Source organism: Centropristis striata, chromosome 20, assembly GCF_030273125.1.
Source record: "Centropristis striata isolate RG_2023a ecotype Rhode Island chromosome 20, C.striata_1.0, whole genome shotgun sequence".
Lineage (NCBI taxonomy): Eukaryota > Metazoa > Chordata > Actinopteri > Perciformes > Serranidae > Centropristis > Centropristis striata.
The window spans coordinates 12,533,047-12,550,848 of NC_081536.1; the positions used below are offsets into that span (position 1 = coordinate 12,533,047).

Sequence of the window (17,802 nt, forward strand, 5' to 3'; positions counted from 1 at the left end):
AGTAAAAAGGTTTGACCACAGAAGAAAAATCATTTCACAGATGGAAAGGAATTTTTTTTAAATAAAATGTTTATTGACCACTGGGGTACGTAATACACACATCACATGAGCTGACAGGATTCATCATTATCAAATTTTAATTAAGGAGAAAATATATAATACAGTCAATATGTCAACATGGCATTGTGTCCAATTCGTGTATGCGTTGTTTACTGTGAGTGTAAAAGCAATCTCAATCCAGAGCGGGAGAGGCGTAGCCTGGGTATACCCATACTGGGACGGCAAGACGATGACGCTTACTACTCGACAGATGGAAGCTTGTAGTTTTGTAGTTTTCTTACAGATCCAACATGGCTGCAGCAGACGCGAAACTCTCTTTCGATCTAGCTGTAGTCTAGACAGTGTTTTAGATAGTTTAGAGCCAAAGTTTATTTTAAAAGAAGAACAACGTTTTACTTTACACTCCTGATTCACCACCAAAAAGGATGTTTTAGCCTTGCTTCCGACAGGATTTGGCAAAAGCCTAATCTACCAACTAGCCCCGCTACCGCTCACTGCTGTAACGCCGGTGATCTCGCTACGAGCTGGGGGACAGCGGAGCCGCCGAGAGATCCGCAGCAGCTTGTCTATTGCCCATAAAATCAATGGATGTGTGTGGCTGAATAACATGAGGGGGAAATAAGGCGTAAAAATAAATAAGCCAGAGTCAGAACATGCTGCAGAAAAACGTTGCAGAAGCAGAATTGAGCATTTTAGTCTCAAAGTAGATATGGGCTAGTCTGGCTATGTAAACATAAATTTCTGTCGCTCTACATACGTCATCTGGTATAACTGATACGATTGGCTAAGAGCTATCCAGGCGCTTTTGATAGACATTCGTAGTGCTTAATAAACGGCTATGGAGGATTGTTAACCACGCCTCCTCTACGGAAAAATGAATTGCTGGTGTCCAGACGATCATCATTTGTGATATAGTCTGGCGTTAGCCAGGCTAGGAGGGGCGGCCAGTACAATGACAATTACTGAATAGAGAGACAGTCACAGAATCCATGAAATAGTCATAGCTGAAAAAATAGGCCATGAATAATAATAAAAATTGTAAAGATTATAACTTTAATGATGATGAGGCAGTATCCTTTGACCAGGTCTTACTGGCTTCATGAAATGTCATGAATTATTTTAAACCTCATCCTGCCAATATAGTTGTAATTTTCACACTCCACAGGAACTGAGCCAAGAATAAACAACTTTTAGAAACGCCATCAGAAACAAATTTTTTATTTATTTCTTCTCACTTTTAATTATACACTTGATGTCATCTGAAGAAAAAAGAAACAAATTATTATTGTTTTAGGAGTTCTTTTCTGTATTGTGTAAAATGAAAATGACACACGAGGAAATCTGTGTCTGCTGCATCTGTGTCTTTCTCCTTCAAAATCACTGTCAGAATACCCCAACCCCCCTGATTGTGTATTGATACTTTGATTTGATCTGTGAAAAACTGTATGATTTTTTTCCTGACAAGCTCTAATCAATACAGAAAAAGAAAACATTGATATGAAATTATTAGGAAGACACTGATTGACAAAGTCATAAAAAATTGGAATGGTAGAATAAAGCACCTGTGAGATATGACAAAAAGTAAGTATCTCAAGTTCACAGATTGAATTTAAAAACAGGATTCACAGAGTAGCCACTTGACCAATACAGCTGTGGATTACTAAAATTGAATTGTATAGCAGAATCTTTGCATATGATGTTACATGTACATGAGTGCGCTCTCCAGATGGAGGACAGGCAACTCAAATCAGGTCCTGAGGCAACAACTTCCAACACTGCACAAATGGCTGTGATTTGTGCTGTTTACAGCTGTTCTGATCGATTCAACTGGGAAAAACAAGGGCAACTTTTGAGTCCTGGATAATAGTAGTACATAAAGTGGAGAAATAAAGAAATAAGAAAAACCTAAATGAAAAGGCGACATATAAGGATCTAAAACCTTTGTGTAAGTCCAGATGAGTATAGTAACGTTAACTAAAGCAGTGCATTAAACACACTGGTGGTCATGTGATTACAATGTGCTATGACAACTTATTTGTGTTTTTAGTCACAACAGACCTAGAAAATAATAACTAAAGTTAGCCACTGTAGCTCGTACCCTGACACCAGCAGTGCAACCATATTTAAGTTAATATATATAACAAAAACACTTTTATTCTCAAGCACATTTACTCACCTGGCCAAAAAGTAGACAGCAGTCGTTCAGTATTACTTTGAGACCAATGTACTAGACCCAGCCTCACAGAAAAATAGTTATAGTCCCCTAGACTCTTGTTTGCTTTCATCTACCTTGACATATTGTAGGAGGCCTGGAGGACGAGGTCATTTGTAATGATGATTGCATCCATACTGGGCAAATGTGTCAAATTGTGGGAAAACTTGCTTTTACTTCATTTTGTATTATTAACATCTGATATGAGTTAAACATTTTCTGGTTTATTCAACCCTTTAGTGACTTTCCTCTATTTCCAATTTGCGATGTACAGTATATCACTTTATCACATTCTGCTCTCCATCTGCTTTCAGAGCTTCATAATAGTGATGTAATTGCAAACAACCTATTGGATGGCATTTATGGTCATCTTCTGACTAAAATCATATTTATTCCACTTTATATTCCTAGAAAACTTCACAGTCCACTGAGGTCATTTTTAAGGACCAGTGGAAGGAGCCAATTAGGAGAGTTGTAGGCAACATTTTGAATATTTTGGCCAATTAAGGAAATATGATTATCCTGTTCTCATATTGTTGTTGTGCAGTTCCTTCATCAGGTAGCTGGATACTAATTTCACAGAATAACCCCCAGTCTCCTCTCTCTCTCTCCCACTTCCTTTCCCGCCTCTGTCTGTCTGTCTGACTCTCCAGGCTGTGAGGGGTTTCATGCACAGGCTTTCGACATGCTCAACCAAGCATTAACACTTCACTTTACATGTCATACACACTACCGCCCACCTAACAAACACACACATGCAAGAACACACACACAATACTGACTCTCCATCCAACTGACAAGCTGTCTGCTGCTCTTCATCCCTAAAAGTACCTGTCAAGTCTACCCCTGCTCACTCTTTCTCTCCAACACACACGCACACACACTCACACTCACACGCACGCACACACACACACACACACACACACACACACACACACACACACACAGCTCCACGCTTTAATGGTGCCAGGATGCAGGGATTCGGTGAGCTAGGGGAACTCTCCCCCAATTATCCCTGAGGATACAAAGATAAGTGTGTGTGTGTGTGTGTGTGTGTGTGTGTGTGTGCGTGCGTGTATGTGTGTGCGTGTGTGTGTGTGTGTGTGTCTGCATGTGTGTGTGTGTGACTGTGACTGTGACCATGTGCATGCTTATGGATGACTTTCTGCCTCTCACTCGGAGATCATTAGAGAACCACTCAGTTGTAACAGATCCCTGTGGAGAGAGGCAGAGAGCTAGTGAGAGGCAAAAGAGGGAATAAGCTTTTCTTCTCTGAAGAAAGACATTTTTTCTGACTTTGTTGGATTCATTGGAAGACAGTTAACCAGTTGAGAAGTTGTAGCTGGTTTGGGGACAAACATGCTATCTTGTAGTGAGATCAACAATAGCTCACATCTGTCATCCTGTACAGAGAGTCCAGCTTTATAAGAAAAGAAAAAACAAACCCTCAGGCCTCCTATACTATCTCTCAATCTGTTTCCTTCCCCCACTGAGCTAAAGAGTAATCCAGGCAGTACATGTGCGTATCTGCCCGTCACAGTGCTGTGATAAGAGGCTGATACTGGGGGAAGCCTGAGGAGATGCTACATTAATAGTGACTCTGATTAACAGAGCAGTGAGGGAGGGTTCGTCTGTTTGTTAGTAATGTTAGGTGGAGGCAGGTGCTGTTCAAAGAAAAGGGTTTACAGATTATATCTACCATATACTGTATATAAAGTGTATCTTATTGTTATCAAGCTGTTCACATCTGCCTCTCTTCATCATCACTGCACTAGACTTAAAGTATAACCACAAAAAGGAGATACATTTACCTAATGATATCCTGCACTCAAAAATATCTTTGTTTTTTTCTCTAACCTCGACAAAACTGACTTGTATCTTTACACAGTTTGCCACTAGTGACGTGCTTTCACTTTTCTCTACTAAAGAAGGTGGTGTTTATGGAAATCTGAGATTAAAACATACACCTGGGAAACTACATTCAGTATATCATAACTTTGAAAGCCAGTAAAGAAACCTGAACACATGTACAAACTACATTTCATTGACTTAGTTAAAATGCTACTTACTGTATATTATATCAGATTATGTTACTGGTAACACCTGTGCTTATTATGATTTCATTTTAAGATTCTGGCCATGATTCTAATCTGTAATAATAAGTAATAATGGCTACTTTTTAAAAAGTCATATCCAGATGCTGTAACTGCGAAAATCTGCTGATACTGCTGATTTCCTTCTCTCAAACAACTAAGATGTTCATAATATTTTTGTACTGTAAATTGTAAACTTGTTAGTTAAGAACAAGTTTACATGATAGTTTGGGTTTATGGATCATATCAGATTATGTTTGTGTTTTTGGCCAGTACTGGACCGATGCCAAACTGAGTATCAGATTGAAACATCCTTAGAATTCACACAAAATATAACAACAATTTAATTGCTGTTCTGGGAACCTCACAACATCACTAAAAAGGTCAAATGGGAAAAGGAAACAATCAGATGATCATGTAGGTGGTAAACAAACCTCAAGGTTAACTTCACATAATAATAAAATGGTAAAATCCTCCCAGGATCGATGGTGAGCTATAATTGAAATATTTTTTTTAATGCACTGTACCTTTAAGAAGCTGTTTTGATAAAATACTCAGCAATCCAAAGTCTTAAAACTGACAGTGTGAAGGCATCTCTCTGATTTCCATCATTAGCTGATAACTGACAGGTGTGTGTAATTTGTTGTGTGCCTGTGAGCACGAGCGTATAAATGTGCTTTTGTTTTACTGTTTCAACGTGGGCTTATGTAAAACATGCATTTATGGGCATGTGTAGGTGGCAAATGACTCTCCAAAAGCTGAAAATAAGTGGACTGATAGATTCGTAAGTCCTGCATGTCTTGTTCTGGGAACACCACGCATCTCCACTGCTGAGAGGCAAAAAGTCAAAGTGGTTGTCTCCGCTGTAGAGGTCTCCCTGTACCTCCATGATGCCTTGTTTGCTTTGCATTTAGGTCCATTCTAACAATCCTCAGAAGAACTGTTTGAGCCAAAATGTGAGAGAAAAGTCATCATCATTACTGCTTCAGTGATAGCCCAGCCTTATGTCCTGCTCTACACAGATAATGTCCTTATGTATTGCATAGTGCAATGATGCACAAGGGGAAGCATGACCGAATGCCCGCTTTCTTTTTCTCATTATGTCACATTCTTTCTCTCATGCAAGCTTCAGTTAAGACTCTCCAAGGTTCAGTTAAGACTTATTAAGGGTTATTTTTCTTCTTTGCTTGACACCAGTGACTTGGGTCACATCCAATCCAGCAGGGAACCTGTCTCCGAATAATGAGGACCTGGTGGCTGGCTTATCATCACATCTGTTCCCATATGACATTAGCTATGCTGTGGTTCAGGCTCATTTTTATTATGCTCAAGGGGCAAAGGGTCTTTTGATGCAAATGGAGAACACACTTAACCAGATGGGGACAGTATTTGCAATGACAGGTACAGTGTTTCGTAATGTTCGGACATCATGGGGCTGTCTTTGTGCGCCCTGCTTGGTAAAAAATTACATTAGTGTCATCGTTTCACCTTGAAAGCTTGTTTACTGTCCAAGTGTTATTGCAGAAGGAGCTATTAGAGCAGCCATTAATTAGTGTCAGTCCGAGTTAGCGTAGGAGGTTCTCATGCAGTCCTTGGCTTGCCTCCCAAAACGAGCACACACATACACACACACAGTTGTGTTGTACACACTACCAAGCACGCCTAATGGATTTTATTATAAGTGTTTTACTGCTGGCATACTTAATGAAATAACAACCGAATCAAAATGTTTCCTTACAGTCCAACATTTTTATTTTATTTATATCTAACACATTCATGTCAAACATTTTCTTCACTTCTCTCCTACTAGAAAAATTTGCCACACAGCGTCCATCTTGGCAGGGAAAGAGGCAGGTTCTTGGTTCGCTTTGGCTGCCAAACTTAATAAAACACAAAGTGCATGACAAATCTTTCTTGCAGGCATAGATTGTAAAAAGAAGTGGATGTACAGTGTTGTCCCCTATTGGTTTGTGGACTATGGTTTTGAATCCACAAGCTTAGCATTTTGAACATCACCACCTTGATTTTTTGGAACCAGAAGTGACCACATTTGAAAAAGAGTGTGGAGTTGTGGAGGAATGAGGTTACAAGGTGCATCTGCAATTTAAAATGAACAGCTGACTCCTTAGAGTATCTTTTAGTACAATTGAATGGTGAATAAGACATTTTTGGGACACGAAGATAATAGAATTAACTTCCACAAACTAAAAACACAACAAAAAAACGGTTAATCTGAAGGTCGCCACGCTATAAAGCCATGCTTTATGGCGTGTTTTACTCTAAACGGCCTCATAATTTACAAAATAATAACAAAAAAACAAAATGCACATCATGCTGTATTAGGAAAGACTTGAAACTAGCGATTGAGTCCATAAACTCATTAGGAAAATGTTTATTGAGTGGATAAATCAAGTGAAAAGTAGTGTCATTTACATATACACTTCTATGCAATCAACCAGTGGAGTCCCCCCTGCTAGCCATTAGAAAGAATGCAGGTTTAAGGTTTTACGCTTTGGCTTTTACTTTTCAGACCCGCTTGGTTGCAGGATACTGATGAGCTGCTTCCTCATAGATTGACAGCTGAGTTGTACCACTTGGCCTCTGTTGACCTCTGTCCATGGTGCTGAAGTCAGGCTGCCCCTTTATGCACACGATATACTTTTCTTTCTTTCATTTCAAAGTAATATTTTGCACCGGTTGTCACATTTAAGATCCTATATTAATCCAATTTCCCAGGGAACTTTGCAGTGTTACAGCAGCAAATGGTACAGTGCATTAACAAGGAGCAACAATAAAACATATTCAATAAAGCAGTAAAAAAAAATCCCAAATATAATTATTAGACAGACTGAACAGTATAAGACATAAGACAGAGGTAATTTTTTGGACTACTGCAGCCCAGGTTTTATTGACATCATACAGGTATATAAAGTTTTATGCCTTTACACTGAAGTGGTCAGAGTTAATATGTCCTTTGCTATTCTACAGGACTACACAAGGAATTAAAATAGCTGCATGCTGAAGCAAACAAGAGAAAAACAATGTGCATATTAATATAACCAAATGTCAGGGAAGTTTATGCAAAGTATGAATACTCTAGTCAACTGTAAATCAAGATTTGCCTTTCATTAGAGGACTTTGAATTATTTAACTCCTGTCTCTCTCCTCCTGATATCTTATCTCTGCGCTGCTTTAGGTTTATATTGCTACTCCGGAGCTGGGCTGCCTTCACTCTGGGCCTGTGATTAAAAAGAGAGTGAGCGCCAGTAGTAACCTTGGAAAATAATTGGGTTATTTTTCAGCGCGTGCCAAAGAAAGTGAATTGTAATAATCTACTTCAACTCACAATTTCCCTCTATTATTTTCACTCACTTTGCAGATTAATCAAAATACAACATACACTCACGCAGAGACGCTGAAACACACACACACGCACACACACACACACACACACACACACACACACACACACACACAGTGACACACATTCACACAATAAAATGCACACAAGGGAGAGAGGACTACATCTTCCAGTAGTAATATGAGCAAAGAGAGAAATAATGGGCCTTCAAAGACTATCCTAAGGACTGAAAGAATTTATATCTTCATAAGAAGCAGAATATTTTTCAAATGAATCCATCCATTCAGCTTCAGTGAGGTGACAAACTGAAACTGTTTCTCCAGTTGGTTTTGGGCATGCCCTGGAAGTTGTTTAGCATGCTGCCCTGAGCTTGCTTACCGGTCTAAAGACCATGTTGTGTTTGTCTCTCGGGCTGCAGCCTGTGCCCTTCAGTTGGCTGCAGTGGACTGGGAGGGGTGAAGCTGCCACTGTGGAGAGCTGGGCGAGCTCCTGGCTGCTATTAGAGTTCAGTGTTCCAGCGAGCAGGCATGGAGAATGGACACAGAATAATGTATGAAGGGGCTCCTGAGCCGCAGGTTAAAGTGCTGCAGACTGTGGCAGAGTGAGAGCGTTGGAGAATGTGTGCGTAGGTTTGGGTGGGCATGATAAATGCACACAGAGTAGATTTGAAATGGCAAAGAATTTTTTATTTTTAAAAGCTGAGTGGGTGGTCCAGCAAGGACTTCTGCATTTTATTTTTTCAATTTCAGGGAGCCTTGTAGATAGCACTGCACACACATGAGATAGATTGAATGTTTTGTGTCTCTGCGTACATTTCTTCTTATCAGTGTATTAGTTTAAATTCTATTTTATTTCAATCTGATGAATGCATTTTCTTTATTTTTTGTGTTGCAACCTTTGAAGAATGTTTTATTACACATTTGCATAGCTGTTTTTCCTTTTCCTTCCTCTCAGTGCGTTATCAGCAACATTCCCCAGTGCTTTCTAATATCCGTTAATCAGCTCCATTATTAAAATGTTTGGGGTAATTATGATCGTAACTTGCTGTAATCAAATCCCTGTAGATGTTTCATGTTCCATGATAAACACTGTTGAGAGGAGACTGTGATATTGTAGTTTTATTCACAGAGAATAAAACCACAGATTTAAAGAATTGGAAGAATGCACACACACACACACACACACACACACACACACACACACACACACAGATACATGAAGAATAATAGGAGAACAGTTGGAGAACCTCAGTACAGAGAGGCACCGTGTGGCACTGCGTTAATGAGTTTGACGAAGCAATAAAAATCAATTACTAGAAAATGATATGCAAATAAACAGTTTCAAAATTCAGTGCACGAGTCCCAGTGTCTTCATGGGAGGAAATTATGGAAATAGCTGCTATATTCAGTACTGACGACCATCAATTGGCCACCTTAAGAAAGGCTTTGAAAGTCTGGCTTTTCAGTGAGAAAGGAATTTTTGGATGTGGATTTTAATGAAATTGTAAAAATGTTTTTGGGAATAATAATTCAAAATGTTCTTGATTCATAACTTGTGTATTTTCTCTAAATTATTTATGTTTTATTTATGAGTATTTCTTCTTATTTACACAAAAAGATAATCACACACAAACACCTTACTCCAAATTTCATCCTGGATAAAAAAACAAAAAACAACGCCACCAAAGGGTCAGGAGAAAGGGAAATGCTTGTCACAACTAAAAATGATAAGCATATATTTACAATCATATTGTACATAATACACATATTTGGTAAAGTTCATTTGCAAAAAATAGATAAAAGCCATTTAAAAAACACAAGCACAATTAGGACTGCAAGCAGTACTGAACGGGCCCTCGCAGTACACGCGTGTCGGGGCATGCTGCCGTCGGGGTGTGTGCGTTACAGGGGCCAGTCTATACCACCCCTATGAATTTCATTGCCTTAAGTGTTATAGTGTGGCCACGTTACCAAATATGAAATTAGACTGCCACCACAGTGCTACCTAGGGGCCGATCAATAAAACCTTAAAGGGTTATCCTCAGGAGGGCATTGACAATAATTGTACCAAGTTTTGTATAATAATGCACAAACTATCCCTTTAATCCTCATACAGTTTCTGAAGGAGGACTCTTAACTGATATGTATAAGTTAGAAGAGGCAGGTTGCAATGGTGAAAAAGTAACTCAAGTACTGGACTTAAAGTACAATTTTGAGGTACTTTTATGTACATTTTATGTAACTTTATACTTCTACTCCACTACATTTTGAGACATATATTGTACCTCTACATTTAGCTGACAGCTTTAGTTACTTTTCAGGTCAAGATTTAAAATGAAAAACATGATACATTTAAAATGATTACCCATTTTTATAAATTAAACCACTTAAAAGTTTATTAGGTAGTTAAAATGAGCGGAGTGGAGTCATTTCACAGTGTAGTATTAGTACTTTTCTTTCTCTTTATTTTATTTTATTTTATTTTTTTTATTTTTTTGTTTTTTTATTATTTTTTATTTTTTTATTATTTTTTATTTTATTTTTAAATTTTAAATTTAAATTTAAATTTAAATTTTTGATATGTGCCTCTTTTGTGTGTGTGTATGAGGACTCTATTTGTACCCAGAGGTAGATTTTGTTTGCAGTATGACGTAAATAACATAGATAAAAAGATAAAAAACATGATAAAATCTTAGGGTTTATCCTCAGGAGGGCATTGACAATAAGTATAACCAAGTTTGGTGTTAATCCGACCAACTGATTTGGAGATATAAAATACTTCAATTTAAAGAGCGCCACCTAGTGTTCATTGGCCAAAATTTTGCACAGAGCCTCAGGGGCTCATTGGGAAGTAGGATCTTGAGTTTCATGTCATTCGGACACACCAATGTGGAGATATGCAACACTTCGTGTTTTGTGTTTAAAATAGCGCCACCTGCAGGAAGTTGTTATTTAATAACTTGAGTATTCTTTGGGTTATCAAAATTATTTTAATAACTTTTTGTTATGAGGGTCCATAGATGCTGTGTGCAAAGTTTGGTGCAAAACGATGAAATTGCCTCGGAGGAGTTCAAAAAAGTATGTTTACGACATTTTGCAAATTTGTGAAAAAAAACTCAAGCCGTGGCCTATATCATGAGCTTCAGCACAACTCAGTGAACGCGTGGATATAAGGTTTTTGAATTTGCGATAAAGTATGTGGGAGTTATTAGACAAAACACACTTTCCTTTATTATAGCGCCACCTAGTGGTGGAAATTCAGGATGACAATAGATTATAAAATTTTTCGCCAGGTGTGACTTATATTTAAAGTTTCATGAGTTTTGGGGTATGTTCAGGCATTCAAAAATGCGATCATTTGGGAAGAAGAAAAAAAAAAATTCGAAATACAATAGGGACCTCGCAGGTTGTTGCCTGCTCAGGCCCTAATAAAAAGAATGATTAAAGAAAATAAATAAATATTATTTTATTATTTTATTAAAACAACCTAGCACAAGTTCACCTTGTTTCCTTGCTTGCACAAAAAGTAATAAAAATATTTAGAAAATAATTAAAACAGATATATTTTTTGCAAATAAACCCTTTATTATACAAATTTAGATGAATGTATTAAACATAAGGAAACACACGTGAGTAAATGTAAAGCAAACATATGAAAATAAATATGCATATATATATATATATGTTTACAGACTGTATACACAAACCGAGTCATTGCCTTTTTAAATAAATTCTTCTGCACAAACAAACAAATAAGAAATCCCTCAAAGCATCACACAGCAGAACATTTTCCAGTAGCTTAACTACAGACTCTAACATGGAATTTCATCCCCGCCCAGCTTGTAAAGCACCTCCCTGTGACATTAAGCCTGTTTGCAAGATCCACAGCGAAACAACAACCTTCTAATGTGCTTGAGGTCCCTCTTCGCACAGCGTTTTATCTTACCGCTAAAAATACTTCTTTCCTACTTTCCAGAGCAGCAGCAGAAAAGTTCCTAGGAGTCAGCAGGAGTCGCCTCTAAGAAACGATTCACAGTGAAGCTTTTACAGGCGAGCATTTTTAGGGAAAGCAAGAGCAGAAATATCTGTTAGTAATCTGTGTTTTTAACCTGCTGGTGAATAGGCTGTTATCTCAGTAATTATGGTCGCCACTCAATCTTTAAAGGAGACACAGCATGCAGACAACACTTAGGGAAGAATGGTCATTTTACCATCAGCCAGATTGATGTAATGATTTTAAAAGTCCTCTTATAATTGCTGGAGAGTTACAGGCATTGTGATTGATTAAGACTTTTATGGCTCAGTAAGTGTGAGTAACATTTTATATGTCGAGGTAAAGAATTGTTTTATCCCTGCCCAACCCTGCTCCCCCGCCTCTTCTGGGAAATCTTTTTTTCCTGCTTCGATGCTCTGAGAATTGCTTTTAGAGAGGCTTTTAAAATCATAACTGAAAAGCACATTACTTTTAGAATTTGTTCCTAAATTGGCCAATTAGGACCACCTTTTAGCTTCAGATGGCTTCGTGAATGTGGCCCCCGTTCATGATTATTTCATGTGCTCTTATTTGGACTCATGAATTATGCAAGAGATGTCACAAGTAGGAGAGTTTGGCACTGTGAGCAACCTTTGTGTGTGTGTGTAAGAGAGAGTGTGTGGGCTCATGCGAGTGTACCAACTTGCTGAAAGGAGTGAGCGAGATAAGTGAGGGGACAGATTGGAAGCCCTCCACAGTGAAGGGAATATTCTTATAGATATAAGACAGGAAGGAGGGAAGCTAGTATTTAAACCGCAGAGCTCTAAGCCTCGTGGGTAAGTTTCTAAGTCGCAAAAACAAACAAGTGCACAAAAGACACAAAAGGCCATGCATGTGTTGGTGGAGGAAAAAGATGTGTGTATTTAATAATGTAACAGCTCGCCCCTCTTTCCTCTTTTGTGTTTTAGAGATTAGGCAAACTTCCAGAGAGTGCAGTCACGAACCCACACTGTTTTCTGTGGTGCACACGCATGAAGGGAAACGGTGCTACACACACACACACACACACACACACACACACGCACGAACACACACACCTATCTCACTCCCTGAATACATATTTAATGTTTGCATTGTGCTTAGTTGCTTGCAGAGCTTTTAATCAGCCGTACCAGTAATGTAACAGAGGGTGGTAAATTCCAAACATTCTAGATATAAAATGCATATATTGTAAATAATAAAAGAGATAGATAACAAATAATCATAAATCTCATCAAGCTAATATAATTTTTTACAGGAATCAGGAATTAATATATGGACAAAAGAAAAAATCAATGCACTTTGGCAAGCATTACCGATTTGTATATACATAATTTGCTGAGCTTTCAACCACTCACTGTAGTTTCACTGTTACTGTAATAAAGTCACTATTATTTCAGATTTTTCCCCCAAATGTCTAAGTTTCCTTTTATAAGAGGAAGAAGGTATTATGATGTTACAGCCAAGATATTGAAGTTCATTCTGATTTGCTGTTGTAGTTCCCCCTACAAGCCTCTTCTGCCAGTCTGAGAATGGCAAGTTTACTGCAGCCATGGGCTTGTGGGAAATGGTGTTTTTTGTTAAATGCATAGTTTGTGATTTTTGCCACTAGGTGTCCCTGAATCAAAACAATAACTGGAGACGTTGTGAAAGATCGCGGGAGTTGTTGTCTTGATTGTTTAACAACCACACTTTCGATGAAAATCTTTCTGATGTGTATAAAATTTTGTCCATTATGTTGATTTACACTTTATCATTTCATTCTAATGATATAGCAGGTAGTGACTGAAGCAACTCAAATTCAGTCTCCAGGGCCGGGGGTCGGACCCCAGACCTCCCTGACTCCCTGACTCCCTGTGGGATCAGCCAACTTTCCGTTACTGTCCCACTGTGACGGCTGGCGCTGTTATCCATGACCAAAACAATCACAAATAAAATAACTTTTTAACATTTTAATGTTACCATGGATTGGTGGCTGGCATACGCTCCTTGTCATAGTAGCATATCATAAACTGGATTGATAATAAAATATTATGTCAATAAATAAACTCCCTTCTGGATAACTGTGTTGCAAAATGACATGTCATTGATAAAAAATTATGTGTGGCCGAAAAAGTACTGTATTATATATTATATATATTATAAACTGACTGTGAGTTTGTGACAATATTGGATTTAGAGCAACACTTATGTTTCAGATGATACTAAAACGGACCGTTACCTTGAATAAAAGGAAAGATTTCTCTGGGTTTAAACATTGTTGGAAGCATTTTGGATTATGTAAATACAACATTTATCAAAATGTAGTTTTTTGTTTTTATGCATAATGCTGAAATGTTACATATTCTATATTTAAAAACAGCTAAAAATATCAATTGAACTGCATAACAAGCTGGTGAGGGAAATTCTGCTGCATTTTTAATCATGTCCGTTATCACAAACATCAATGTGAATTGGAATGAGTTCCTCATTGATTTGATGCTCTAGCATACATTGGAGGTGCTTTATATATAAGTGAGCATCTATCCAGTCAGCTGACAGTCTATACCACTATCCGTTGCTGGTCAATCTACCGATTAACACGTAAGAGTTGTGGGAGGAAAGCTTTCAGGCTTTCATTGACTCGTCACTCTCCAGGAAAACCTATATCTGCCTTCTGTGGTACATGACATATAAGGTAATTTCCATGTTTCCTGGGGGTAGCAGAGCATAGTATAGCATGGACATACATTAGGGGTCGTGCCAGGGCAGTTTATTTGCCTGTAATGTCTTGCATTCAGTCTTCTTGGCAGACAAAAGGCTACAGAGAGACTGCTTGTATTTATTTCTCTGTGTTGTCTGTCCAGGCCCACTCAGGTTCACATTATTACAACACAGCAACAACAACAACAGCCGCCAGGACACTCCATCTTCTTTATTGCTGCTGCTGTATGATTTTTTTTGCAACTGTGTTTTGGTGATTTTGTAATTTCACTTGAATTTAAGGTTTTAAATGCTCCTTTGTGGATTCAGAAACTTTCAAGGGCCCCCAAACCCATTAAAACTCCATTATATTACAGAAAAACTGCTCTGTCTCCAATGCGAGCACTTTTTCTCAAGTGCTGAAACCTATTCAAGATTTGATGACAGTAACATCATGTAGATAGTAAGCTGCTGTTGTTGTGACAGGGAATGAGAGTGGGATAATATAAAAGTCTCCATATGTTATCCATCTCACAGAATTACCTTCCTCTCTGTGGGTCGAGACCACTAGTAACCTCCATTTATAAAATCTGTGTGATTGAAGATGTGATCACACTGAGATTCCTCTCAACAAAACTGAGTGGACTTCTTATCCTCATATGAAAGAAAATTTCTTTTGGGACAGTGAGCAACAGTGGAACGAACTTGAATAGTTGAGATATCGAGGCGAAGGGGATGCAGCAGAGGAAGGGAGTGCTGGTGTTTGGTGCTTTGGGATTTACCTCAGTAATTAAATGCTGCTAAAGGAAAATTAATCTGCCCTGTGCCCACATTACCCAATGCATCACAGTTGTTGTAGGGGTTGAAATAGCTCTTTGTACATCAACTCCACCAACCCTGGTGTGTTTTATTGTTTAAATATCTTCTTTTTACACTCACCTGAGGTGTTTTTTATCTTTTCTTTTTTAAATAGTTAATGCTCTAAATGGGAGATAGAAACACTTTTCGTGTGTGTTCTGACATAACAAACATTTAACTCATGACTGATCAGCTGTTTCTGCACTGCAGGTCAAGACGAGCTGATATGAAAGAAAAATTGTAAGTTTCCCAATTAAATCCAATTCCTGAAGACTTCTCTCCATTTTCTCTCAAGGGTAACCAAAGTTTACTGATAAGTAACCTCTTTTTTGTTGTTGTCTTTTTCTCTTATGTGCAATATCTACTTCTTCTACTGTTTACTGATGGATTAGCCTTCAGCAATACATTGCACTGCCATCTTCTGACTAAAGTATGTCTATGTAGCTTTGTTTATTTGCTCTAAACCAGTAGATGGGAACGTCCGGAATTAGCATTTTCTTTAATGCAGCATATCAAAATTTCGCTTCAAATTCACTCCCACTTTAATAGTAACACGGCTATTGTTGCCTGATTCTTTTCCTTTGCTCTTCGTTGTCACCCAAAGACTGCAAACTGCCATCAGTGAGTTGTTGAAATGCTCTGAGAAATAAAATACACATCCTTTGTAGCATGCATGTTGCAGCAAAGGTCAATGTCCCCACAGGGAGAAACACACGCTTCATGTATATGATAATTTATTCACTTTGCAGTTTGTCATGTTTTGCTCTCATAGAAGTGCTTTTCAAAGACTTTTTCAAACTGACAGTGTTGAAGATGTGCATAACAGCAGGTGGAGGGAAATGTACCTAGAAGCTATTGTACTGTGAGGCAGCTGCATGCTACACCCTCAGAACACAGCCTTACCTTTCTCCATATTTTTCTTTCTGTGCTGTTGAATCTAAAATCCTGCATCACATTACTTCTCAGATGGTTTGGTGTCATGATTATCTGCTCAGCACGGCTTGCTAATTTTCTCCATTTTGTATTAGTGAAGAGAAAAACAATAGGCTATTTACCATCAGCTACAATAGCTCCAACCCGAGAACAATTGGCTTTTTCCAAATTTAGCTCCAGCCACTTTAATTTAAATGATCCATTCCTATAATGGACAATGTTCGTTAAATAAACGTACGATTTGGTTTCCTTCAGGCAAAGTACTGGTTTTGTCTAAATTTGGCAGTAAAATGTTTAAAAAGCAGTGTAAGGTTTTGGATGAAAAGGTGGTGTAATACAAACTACATGTAAAGGAATCATCCTTCAGCTCTTCTACTCAACAGAACGTCAGTATGTGTAGCACAGGCTGTCTAACCAGGTAGGCGTCGGATGGTTTTTATGACACTTTGTTAAGATCATCTTCATCCTTCTCCTCCTCCTCGACCGGATGCTTATCGATCGTTCAGATCTCCCTTGGAATTAAAATCTTACCAGGAGTCCCTAGTGATCGATCATCTTACACAAGAGCACAGGACTGCTGTGGGTGGACAGATGGGGATTTAGAGTTTATGTTATTGGACCAGTTCACACTTAAATGCGCTCATACACACACACACACACACACACACACACACACACACACACACGATCAGTTTGATAAATGGCTTTGCATTGATCTGTCTGTGGATAAATGTGATGATATCTCACAGTAGGAGGTGGTCAATTATTCCTTGCAGAGATGCTGGCTTCTTATATTGGTCAAACTGTGTATGTGGGGACATTGACAGAGAGCCAAGACAGTAAGGTTTTTTATTGCCTTGGTTCTTTAATTGGACTTGTTCACCACAGTCTGTCAGAATTTTGTGTTTTCATCCCGTCACCTTTGTGTTTTATCACAGAGCAGAAAATAGAACAAAACAAAACTAAAAGCAAATTAAAAGTAAACTACTGCAAACATGTTTTCGCAGAATTCCCAGGGTTAACTGTTTTATCTGAGAGGTTAAATCCCACAGCTTTTTTCCCTAGCTGTTAAAACCAAACTGTTGTGGACCTGTAACCTGTAGCAGCCAACCAAAACAAGGCCAGTTTCGTGCTGAAGGAGGGGATTTGTGGAGGAGAGAAAAAGCAATCAGTGGCCAGACTCTGAGAGGAGGGAAAAAAGACCTCAAGGAGTCTGGGAGAAAGGCAGAGGAAAGTGATACAGATAGAGAGAAGATGTTTAATTTGGCGTGGTGTTCCACTGAGACACTTAATCTCCTTCAGTCCTTGTGGAAGGTGAAAGCAGGGCGGCAGAGGGTGTGAGGGGTTGGCTTGGTCAGGTGGAGAAGCCACAAATCTCCTGTAAATGACCACTGAAAGCCTGGTGTGTGTTGCTGCTGACTGACTGACTGTACATCCTCTTATCTGCCCCCCCCCCGGCCTGTGAATGCCTCTCACTAATGGACTCATAATATAGAAATGCATTTACAAAAAGTAGGTGAACTGAAAGATTGACTCCAAAACAGCAGGCTGAAGGATGTAGAGGAAAATCTACTGAGTTGTCGTCATGGACC

At 38.5% G+C, this 17,802-nt stretch overlaps 1 long non-coding RNA gene across 1 annotated transcript in view; it reads left to right on the top strand.

Annotated features, from left to right (window-relative positions):
- The first annotated feature begins 15,405 nt into the window (after window positions 1-15,405).
- Window positions 15,406-17,802, top strand: part of LOC131993617 (uncharacterized) — a 31,998-nt gene continuing 29,601 nt past the window's right edge. Inside the window, exon 1 of the long non-coding RNA XR_009396331.1 lies at window positions 15,406-15,573. This is a non-coding gene — a long non-coding RNA (uncharacterized LOC131993617). The remainder of the gene's footprint in view (window positions 15,574-17,802) is intronic.